We start from the raw sequence: 11,731 nt of genomic DNA, 5'->3' as shown, positions 1-11,731 counted from the left end.
ACCTGTTTCTTCCGCCATTATTGTTGTTAAAACCTTGTTGAGGTCTTTCTTGATTCTTCCATGAGAAATTTGGGTGATTTCTCCATGAAGAATTATAGGTGTTTCCATAGGGTTCTCCTAGGTAATTCACCTCTTCCATTGAAGGGTTCTCAGGATCATAGGCTTCTTCTTCAGATGAAGCATCCTTAGTACTGCTTGGTGCATTTTGCATTCCAGACAGACTTTGAGAAATCAAATTGACTTGTTGAGTCAATATCTTGTTCTGAGCCAATATGGCATTCAGAGTATTAATCTCAAGAACTCCTTTCTTCTGATTTGTCCCATTGTTCACAGGATTCCTTTCAGAAGTGTACATGAATTGGTTATTTGCAACCATTTCAATTAGCTCTTGAGCCTCTGTAGGCGTCTTCTTCATATGAAGAGATCCTCCAGCAGAGCTTTCCAAAGACATCTTGGACAGTTCAGAGAGACCATCATAGAAAATACCTATGATGCTCCATTCAGAAAGCATGTCAGATGGACATTTTCTGATCAATTGTTTGTATCTTTCCCAAGCTTCATAGAGGGATTCTCCATCCTTCTGTCTGAAGGTTTGGACTTCCACTCTAAGCTTACTCAATTTTTGAGGTGGAAAGAACTTTGCCAAGAAGGCATTGACTAGCTTTTCCCATGAGTCCAGGCTTTCTTTAGGTTGAGAGTCCAACCATAGTCTAGCTCTGTCTCTTACAGCAAAAGGGAACAGCATCAGTCTGTAGACCTCAGGGTCAACCCCATTAGTCTTGACTGTGTCACAGATTTGCAAGAATTCAGCTAAAAACTGATGAGGATCTTCCAATGGAAGTCCATGGAACTTGCAATTCTGTTGCATTAGAGAAACTAATTGAGGCTTAAGCTCAAAGTTGTTTGCTCCAATGGCAGGGATAGAGATGCTTCTCCCATAGAAATCGGGAGTAGGTGCAGTAAAGTCACCCAGCACCTTCCTTGCATTGTTGGCATTGTTGTTGTTTTCGGCTGCCATGTCTTCTTCTTCTTTGAAGAATTCGGTCAGGTCCTCAACAGAGAGTTGTGCCTTAGCTTCTCTTAGCTTTCGCTTCAAGGTCCTCTCAGGTTCAGGGTCAGCTTCAACAAGAATGCCTTTATCTTTGTTCCTGCTCATATGAAAGAGAAGAGAACAAGAAAATATGAAATCCTCTATGTCACAGTATAGAGATTCCTTGAGGTGTCAGAGGAAAAGAAAAATAGAAGGAAGAAGTAGAAAATTCGAACTTATCAAAGAAGATGGAGTTCGAATTTTGCATTAAGGAATAGTGTTAGTCCATAAATAGAAGGATGTGAGAAGAAGGGAAGTAATTTTCGAAAATTAAGTAAAAGATTTTAAAAACATTTTGAAAAACACTAATTAATTTTTGAAAACCAAGAGTGGGAAAGAGATCAAGTGAGTTTTGAAAAAGAATTTGAAATTAGAAATCAAAAAGATTTGATTGAAAACTATTTTGAAAAAGATGAGGTTAAGAAGATATGATTGGTTTTAAAAAAATATGTGATTGAAAAGATATGATTTGAAAACAATTTTAAAAAGATTTGATTTTAAAAATTAATGACTTGCCTAACAAGAAAAGATATGATTGAAACATTAAACCTTTCTCAACAGAAAAGGCAACATACTTGAAATGTTCAATCAAATCATTAATTGTTAGCAAGTATCTTTGAAAAAGGAAAGAAATTGATTTTGAAAACATTTGATTGAAAAGATATGATTTGAAAAAGATTTGATTTTGAAAAACTTTGAAAACTTGAAAAAAAATTGATTTGAAAACAAAATCCTCCCTCTTGTGCCATCCTGGCGTTAAACGCCCAGAATGGTGCACATTCTGGCGTTTAACGCCCAAAACTCTACCCTTTTGGGCGTTAAACGCCCAACCAGGTACCCTGGCTGGCGTTTAAACGCCAGTCTGTCCTTCTTCACTGGGCGTTTTGAACGCCCAGCTTTTTCTGTGCAATTCCTCTGCTGTATGTTCTGAATCTTCAATTCTCTGTATTATTGACTTGAGAAGACACAAATTAAAAATATTTTTGGATTTTTTAATAATCAAAATGCAACTAAAATCAAATAACAATGCATGCAAGACACAAAACTTAGCAGTTTGTATACTGCTGGCACTAACAAAATGAGAATGCATATGAGACATATAAACACTCAAGTCAAAAGAATTTAAAGATTAGAGTAAGAAATCATCAATAACATCTTGAAGATCCTTGAGACACATGAATGAATGCATGCAATTGACACCAAACTTAAAATGAGACACTAGACTCAAACAAGAAATTTTTTGGATTTTATGATTTTGTAAATTTTTTTGTGCTTTTTTTTTCGAAAATTTAAGTAGAAAAGAAAATAAAGATATCAAAATTCTTAATGAGAATTCCAGGAATCATGCAATGCTAGTCTAAAGCTTTAGTCTAAAGGAATTAGACATAGCTAGCCAAGCTTCAGCAGGACATTGCATTCAAGAGCTAAATTGATGAAGATCAATCAGCTTGGGTGATGATAAGAACATCACCTTGAAACACTAGAATTCATTCTTAAGAACTCTGAAAAAAAAATACCTAATCTAAGCAACAAGATGAACCGTCAGTTGTCCATACTCGAACAATCCCCGGCAACGGCGCCAAAAACTTGGTGCACAAAATTGTGAACAATACTTTTACACAAACAATCCCCGGTAATGGCTCCAAAGACTTGGTGCTCAATACCATGGCATAAACACAACTTCGCACAACTAACCAGCAAGTGCACTGGGTCATCCAAGTAATACCTTACGCGAGTAAGGGTCGATCCCACGGAGATTGTTGGTATGAAGCAAGCTATGGTCACCTTGTAAATCTTAGTCAGGCAGACTCAAATGGGTATGGTGATATACGAATAAAGCATAAAGATAAAGATAGAGATAATTATGTATATCATTGGTGAGAGCTTCAGATAAGTGTATGAAGATGCTTTCCCTTCCGTCTCTCTGCTTTCCTACTGTCTTCATCCAATCCTTCTTACTCCTTTCCATGGCAAGCTTATGCAAGGGTTTCACCGTTGTCAGTGGCTACCTCCCATCCTCTCAGTGAAAACGTCGCCTATGCTCTGTCACAGCATGGGTAATCAGCTGTCAGTTCGCGGTCAGGCCGGAATAAAATCCATCGATCCTTTTGCGTCTGTCACTAACGCCCCGCCTGCTAGGAGTTTGAAGCACGTCACAGTCATTCAATCATTGAATCCTACTCAGAATACCACAGACAAGGTTAGACCTTCCGGATTCTCTTGAATGCCGCCATCAGTTCTCGCCTATACCACGAAGACTCTGATCTCACGGAATGGCTGGCTCGTTTGTCAGGCGAGCACTCGGTTGTCAGGCGATCAACCATGCATCGTGTTATCAGGAGTCCAAGAGATAAACACTAGAGCCTCAGATGCTTGTAGAACAAGAGTGGTTGTCAGTCACTTTGTTCATAGGTGAGAATGATGATGAGTGTCACGGATCATCACATTCATCAAGTTGAAGAACAAGTGATATCTTGGACAAAGAACAAGCGGAATTGAATAGAAGAACAATAGTAATTGCATTAATACTCGAGGTACAGCAGAGCTCCACACCTTAATCTATGGTGTGTAGAAACTCCACCGTTGAAAATACATAAGAACAAGGTCTAGGCATGGCCGAATGGCCAGCCTCCCAAAGTGATCAAAAGATCTAAAGAAAAGGTTCCAAAGATCAGATCCCCTAATACAATAGTAAAAGGTCCTACTTATAGAAAACTAGTAGCCTAGGAATGAGTAAATGACATAAAAATCCACTTCCGGGCCCACTTGGTGTGTGCTTGGGCTGAGCAATGAAGCATTTTCGTGTAGAGACTCTCCTTGGAGTTAAACGCCAGCTTTTATGCCAGTTTGGGCGTTTAACTCCCATTTAGGTGCCAGTTCCGGCGTTTAACGCTGGAATTTCTGAGGGTGATTTTGAACGCCGGTTTGGGCCATCAAATCTTGGGCAAAGTATGAACTATCATATATTTCTGGAAAGCCCAGGATGTCTACTTTCCAACGCCGTTGAGAGCGCGCCAATTGGGCTTCTGTAGCTCCAGAAAATCCACTTCGAGTGCAGGGAGGTCAGAATCCAACAGGATCTACAGTCCTTTTCAGTCTCTGAATCAGATTTTTGCTCAGATCCCTCAATTTCAGCCAGAAAATACCTGAAATCACAGAAAAATACACAAACTCATAGTAAAGTCCAGAAAAGTGAATTTTAACTAAAAACTAATAAAAATATACTAAAAACTCAACTCAAACTACTAAAAATATACTAAAAACAATGCCAAAAAGTGTACAAATTATCCGCTCATCAATTCACCACTACTACCGCTACTACCCAGGCGTCACAATCTCTGACCTGGAGCAAGTGGGACGAACCACAACCCTTGCTACTGCCCAGGTTTCACAATCTCTTACCTGGAGCAAGTAGGACGAACCACAACCCTTGCTACTGCCCAGGTATCTTAAGCATTAACCCGGAGCAAGCGGGACGAACCACAACCCTTGCTACTGCCCAGGTATCTTAAACATATATTCATTCAATCTCAATTCATATTATCAATCCTCATTGTTATCAAATCTCAAACATTAACCTGGAGCAAGTGGGACGAACCACAACCCTTACTACTACCCAGGTATCATAAATACATTCATTCAAAACTCCATAATTAAACCCATTTATCATAAACATCCTTTTTCGTCTCACACCCGGAGCAAGTGGACAACGCCACTGCCTACTACCCGGGGTTACACATCACATTTCAACATCTTCCATTATTATCCATTTAACACATTCATTCATTAATCATATATGCAATTATTCTCAGCCATAATCAATCATGGCTTTGCCGTGACCCGGCAATAACTCAGCCATCCGGCTCACGGTCCAATCAAGAACCAGCCATTTATCAATAAATATAACCCTTCGGCTCATGGCATACACGGTACTCCCACCGTCATCCTCCATATCTCATATAATCATCGTTGATCATCATTGATCATAACTTTTCCCCTTGCTTCACTCGCAAGTTACCACATCCCCTAACACTTTTCTCATTGATAGGCATATCATAATGATTTAACACATAAGGGGTGAGATCGGAGGCTTAGAAGTATGAGATTTGGCTTTTAGAACTCAAAAATCAACTTTGGAATGAAAACAGGGCCACGCGTACGCGCACTCCACGCGCACGCGTGCATGGCCTCGAAAACTAGCCAAGCGAAAAATAGGCATATCACCGTCATGCACGCTAACGCGTGGATTGAAAAATAGCCAAGCGACGCGCACGCGTCAACCACGCGTACGCGTGGGTGCTCTCGTGCCCCAGGCACAAAGCTGGCACAGTTCTGGCACAACTCTCTGGAAAATAGCTGGGCATTGGGTGCAGTACAATCGGCGCGCCCGCGCACATCACGCACACGCGTGGATGGCGCTTTTTGGAAGAACTGCGCGTACGCGCCAAGTGCGCCCACGCGCAAAGGGTCATTCTGCTAAAAGTTTTCTAAGTTAAAAGCTGCAGAATTCACAGATTTAAACCCCAATCTTCCAACGGACATAACTTTCTCATTTTAAATCATTTTTCACCCGTTCTTCGAACGGCATGGACATCCCGGATCCAATTTCATTTCTAAATAGATTTGACACAAAACGGAGGTCCGTAGTCCAACTTATGTCCTGTCAAAATATGCCCAAAAACCATATTTTTCATACAAAACCACAAGGTGCCATTTTCAAAACAAGTCATCTCCAACTTTTTTCAAAATCAATCAAAACATGCCAATTTCATCCCTTTTCTTCGAAATCAATCAAAATATATCAAATTCAACATCAAGCCTCCTCAACTCACACATTGACACTTTATCACAATTCACAAGACCGCCATATAACCATTTTTACCCATTTCAAACAAATGGCTAAATTACAAACACATTAACATGTCATACATCTTTCCTCATCCCAATTTCCAACGATAATATTTCCAATCAATCATCATTACACATAATCAATATTGTACTCACTATCACATGGTTTCACCCACAAATCAACCTTAATCATTTCTCAAGTATATGTCACAACATACATATCTCTTATGCACCATCATGCCATCAAGGCATCAATAATCATGATCACATATATGACCACATAACATACCTCAACCAAAACCAAACATATCTCATCTATACAATTTCACCCAAAATTACCAATTTCCACACTTCTACTCCTCAAACCTCATCATTCAATAACCAACCCAATCATTCATATATTCATTATCTAAAATCCATCCAATCACTTGTGTCATCATACAATGCACACATCAACTTACCTTCCTTACCTCTTACCGGCCTCCGGCCCAAAATTTACGGCCTCTGGCCCAATTTCACAATTTAAATGCATAAACCACAAATCGATACTCATTACCCAATACATCAAATTTTCAATATACCAAACATACAAGGCCACACAATTCTCAATCCAATCATTAATTTCACATTACATACCAACTATGCATATTAGCACCAACCATTTACACAATCCAAACTTAATCCTAGGGGCATCTAGCCTAGGAATTCTCATCACACCACACGGTACTTAAATGAAACTTAAACCGTACCTCTTGTAGCCAAATCAATTGAGCCTCTTCTATGGAAGTCTCCACCAACCCTTAGCTCCAAGCCTCACCAAAGCTCCACAAGCAATACCAACCTCCCAATTGTGCATCAAAATCACCAAATACACTAACATAACCAATATCACATACATACATCAACCTAGGGCTCATAAAGATGATAAATCACAAGGGTTTGAGCACTTCTTACCTCAGCCCATATGAAGTAGGGATAGAACCCACTTAGAATCCATGTTGGAGTATCCCTAAACACCCAAAATCACAAGATTTCAACACTAACTTCCCAAAAACGTGTAACAGTGGGGAATTTCGAAAACTAGGCAGAGGATAGTGGATTACTGATGAGCGGATAATTTGTACGCTTTTTGGCATTGTTTTTAGTATGTTTTTAGTATCTTTTAGTTAGTTTTATTCTATTTTTATTAGTTTTTAGTTAAAATTCACTTTTCTGGACTTAACTATGAGTTTGTGTGTTTTTCTGTGATTTCAGGTATTTTCTGGCTGAAATTGAGGGATCTGAGCAAAAATCTGATCCAGAGACTCAAAAGGACTGCAGATGCTGTTGGATTCTGACCTCCCTGCATTCGAAGTGGATTTTCTGGAGCTACAGAAGCCCAATTGACGCGCTCTCAACGGCGTTGGAAAGTAGACATCCTGGGCTTTCCAGCAATATATGATAGTCCATACTTTGCCCAAGATTTGATGGCCCAAACCGGCGTTCAAAGTCACCTCAAGAAATTCCAGCGTTAAACGCTGAAACTGGCACCAAAATGGGAGTTAAACGCCCAAACTGGCATAAAAGCTGGCGTTTAACTCCAAGAAGAGTCTCTACACGAAAATGCTTCATTGCTCAGCCCAAGCACACACCAAGTGGGCCCGGAAGTGGATTTTTATGTCATTTACTCATTCCTAGGCTACTAGTTTTCTATAAATAGGACCTTTTACTATTGTATTAGAGAGATCTTTCAATCTTTTAATCTTTTAATCATGTTTTGATGATTGAACCCTCTTTGGGAGGCTGGCCATTCGGCCATGCCTAGACCTTGTTCTTATGTATTTTTAACGGTGGAGTTTCTACACACCATAGATTAAGGTGTGGAGCTCTGCTGTACCTCGAGTATTAATGCAATTACTATTGTTCTTCTATTCAATTCCGCTTGTTCTTTGTCAAAGATATCACTTGTTCTTCAACTTGATGAAGGTGATGATCCGTGACACTCATCATCATTCTCACTCATGAACAAAGTGACTGACAACCACTCTTGTTCTACAAGCAATCAAAGCTCTAGTGAATATCTCTTGGATTCCTGATAACACGATGCATGGTTGATCGCCTGACAACCGAGTGCTCGCCTGACAAACGAGCCAGCCATTCCGTGCGATCAGAGTCTTCGTGGTATAGGCGAGAACTGATGGCGGCATTCAAGAGAATCCGAAAAGTCTAACCTTGTCTGTGGTATTCTGAGTAGGATTCAATGATTGAATGACTGTGACGTGCTTCAAACTCCTAGCAGGCGTGGCGTTAGTGACAGACGCAAAAGGATCGATGGATTTTATTCCGGCCTGATCGAGAACCGACAGCTGATTAGCCATATGCTGTGACAGAGCATGGGAACATTTTCACTGAGAGGATGGGAGGTAGCCACTGACAACGGTGAAACCCTACACGAGCTTGCCATGGAAAGGAGTAAGAAGGATTGGATGAAGACAGTAGGAAAGCAGAGAGAAGGAAGGGAAAGTATCTTCATACGCTTATCTGAAGCTCTCACCAATGATATACATAAGTCTCTACACCATTTGAGTCTGCCTGACTGAGATTTACAAGGTGACCATAGCTTGCTTCATACCACCAATCTCCGTGGGATCGACCCTTACTCACGTAAGGTATTACTTGGACGACCCAGTGCACTTGCTGGTTAGTTGTGTGAAGTTGTGTTTATGCCATGGTATTGAGCACCAAGTCTTTGGAGCCATTACCGGGGATTGTTCTGTGTATTAAAAAGTAGTGATCACAATTTCGTGCACCAAGTTTTTGGCGCCGTTGCCGGGGATTGTGTTTGAGTATGGACAACTGACGGTTCATCTTGTTGCTTAGATAAGATATTTTTTTTCAGAGTTCTAAAAAATGAATTCTAGTGTTTCATGGTGATCTGTTGAAATCTGGCTGGCTGAAAAGCCATGTCTAATCTTATTGGACCGAGGTTTCAACTAATCATCACAATAGCTTGTTGATCTCTATCAATCTTGCTATTGGAGCAATGATCTGCTAAGGCTTGGCTGGCCATTGGCCATGTCTAGTGTTTTGGACCGAAGCTTTCTTTGAAAGCTTGGCTGGCTGTGAAGCCATGTCTAATTCCTGGACCGGAGTCTTAGACTAGCATTGCAATGATTCCTGGAAATCAGATTGAGAATTTTGAAACCTTTATTTTCTATTTTTCATATAATTTTCGAAAAAAGCACAAAAAAAAAATTTTACAAAATCATAAAAACCAAAAATATTTGATGTTTCTTGCTTGAGTCTAGTGTCTCATCTTAAGTTTGGTGTCAATTGCATACATTCATTCATGTGTCTTAAGGATCTTCAAGTAATTCTTGATGATTTCTTACTCTGATCTTTGAATTCTTTTGACTTGAGTGTTTATGTGTCTCATATAGTGTCAGTAGTATACAAACTGCTAAGTTTGGTGTCTTGCATGCATTGTTATTTGATTCTTGTTGCATTTTGATTATTAAAAATCCAAAAAATATTTTTAATTCGTGTCTTTTCAAGTCAATAATACAAAGAATTGAAGATTCAGAACATACTGCAGAGGAATTGTACAGAAAAAGCTGGGCGTTCAAAACGCCCAGTGAAGAAGGACAGACTGGCGTTTAAACGCCAGCCAGGGTACCTGGTTGGGCGTTTAACGCCCAAAAAGGTAGCATTTTGGGCGTTAAACGCCAGAATGTATACCATTCTGGGCGTTTAACGCCAGAATGATGCTAGGGGGAAGATTTTGTTTTTTAAATCAATTTTTTTCAAGTTTTCAAAGCTTTTCAAAATCAAATCTTTTTCAAAATCATATCTTTTCAATCAAATGTTTTTCAAAATCAATTTCTTTCCTTTTTCAAAGATACTTACTAACAATTAATGATTTGATTGAACATTTCAAGTATATTGCCTTTTCTGTTGAGAAAGGTTTAATGTTTGAATCATATCTTTTCTTGTTAGGCAAGTCATTAATTTTTAAAATCAAATCTTTTTAAAAAAACTGTTTTTGAATCATATCTTTTTAAAATAGTTTTCAAATCATATCTTTTTAATCACATCTTTTTCAAAATAAGTTTTCAATCAAATCTCTTTAATTTCTAATTTCAAAATCTTTTTCAAAAATCACTTGATTTCTTTTCCACTTTGAATTTTCGAAAATTATCAATCAATTTTTCAAAATGTTTTTAAAATCTTTTTAACTTAATTTTCGAAAATTCTCTTCCCTCTTCTCACATCCTTCTATTTATGGAGTATAACTCCTTCTTAATGCACAATTCGAACTCTATCTGATCAAAAGTTCGAATTCTTCTACCTCCTTCTTCTATTTTTCTTTTCCTCTGACACCTCAAGGAATCTCTATACTGTGACGTAGAGGATTCCACATTTTCTCTTCTCTTTCATATGAGCAGGAGCAGAGACAAGGGCATTCTTGTTGAAGCTGACCCTAAACCTGAAAGGACCTTGAAGCGAAAGCTAAGAGAAGCTAAGGCACAACTCTCTGTAGAGGACCTAATCGAATTCTTCAAGGAAGAAGACATGGCAGCCAAAAACAACAACAATGCCAACAATGCAAAGAAGGTGATGGGTGACTTTACTACACCTACTCCCGATTTCTATGGGAGAAGCATCTCTATCCCTGCCATTGGAGCAAACAACTTTGAGCTTAAGCCTCAATTAGTTTCTCTAATGCAACAGAATTGCAAGTTCCATGGACTTCCAATGGAAGATCCTCATCAGTTTTTAGCTGAGTTCTTGCAAATCTGTGCCACAGTCAAGACTAATGGGGTTGACCCTGAGGTCTACAGACTGATGCTATTCCCTTTTGCTGTAAGAGACAGAGCTAGAATATGGTTGGACTCACAACCTAAAGAAAGCCTGGACTCTTGGGAAAAGTTAGTCAATGCCTTCTTGGCAAAGTTCTTTCCACCTCAAAAATTGAGTAAGCTTATAGTGGAAGTCCAAACCTTCAGACAGAAGGATGGTGAATCCCTCTATGAAGCTTGGAAAAGATACAAACAATTAATCAGAAAGTGTCCATCTGACATGCTTTCTGAATGGAGCATCATAGGTATTTTCTATGATGGTCTCTCTGAACTATCCAAGATGTCTTTGGATAGCTCTGCTGGAGGATCTCTTCACCTGAAGAAGACGCCTACAGAGGCTCAAGAGCTCATTGAAATGGTTGCTAATAACCAATTCATGTACACTTCTGAAAGGAATCCTGTGAACAATGGGACAAGTCAGAAGAAAGGAGTTCTTGAGATTGATACTCTGAATGCCATACTGGCTCAGAATAAGATATTGACTCAACAAGTCAATTTGATTTCTCAAAGTCTGTCTGGAATGCAAAATGCACCAAGCAGTACTAAGGATGCTTTATCTGAAGAAGAAGCCTATGATCCTGAGAACCCTTCAATGGAAGAGGTAAATTACCTAGGAGAACCCTATGGAAACACCTATAATTCTTCATGGAAAAATCACCCAAATTTCTCATGGAAGAATCAAGAGAAACCTCAACAAGGTTTCAACAATGATAATAGTGGGAGAAACAAGTTTAGCAATGGCAAGCCTTTTCCATCATCTTCTCAGCAACAGACAGAGAATTCTAAGCAAAACCCCTCTGACTTAGCAACCATGGTCTCTGATCTAATAAAAACCACTCAAAGTTTCATGACTAAAACAAGATCCTCCATTAGAAATTTGGAGGCACAAGTGGGACAGCTGAGCAAGAAAGTTACTGAACTCCCTCCAAGTACTCTCCCAAGCAATACAGAAGAA

The 11,731-nt window shown here is 39.2% G+C and overlaps 1 non-coding gene across 1 annotated transcript; it reads left to right on the top strand.

Moving 5' to 3' along the window:
- The first annotated feature begins 509 nt into the window (after positions 1-509).
- LOC130952363 (small nucleolar RNA R71) lies at positions 510-613 on the top strand. Its single transcript, XR_009074544.1, has one exon. It is a non-coding gene; the product is annotated as a small nucleolar RNA R71 (small nucleolar RNA).
- The last annotated feature ends 11,118 nt before the right edge of the window (positions 614-11,731 follow it).

Source organism: Arachis stenosperma, chromosome 9 (assembly GCF_014773155.1).
Source record: "Arachis stenosperma cultivar V10309 chromosome 9, arast.V10309.gnm1.PFL2, whole genome shotgun sequence".
NCBI lineage: Eukaryota > Viridiplantae > Streptophyta > Magnoliopsida > Fabales > Fabaceae > Arachis > Arachis stenosperma.
This window is presented reverse-complemented; position numbering and strand designations above follow the sequence as displayed.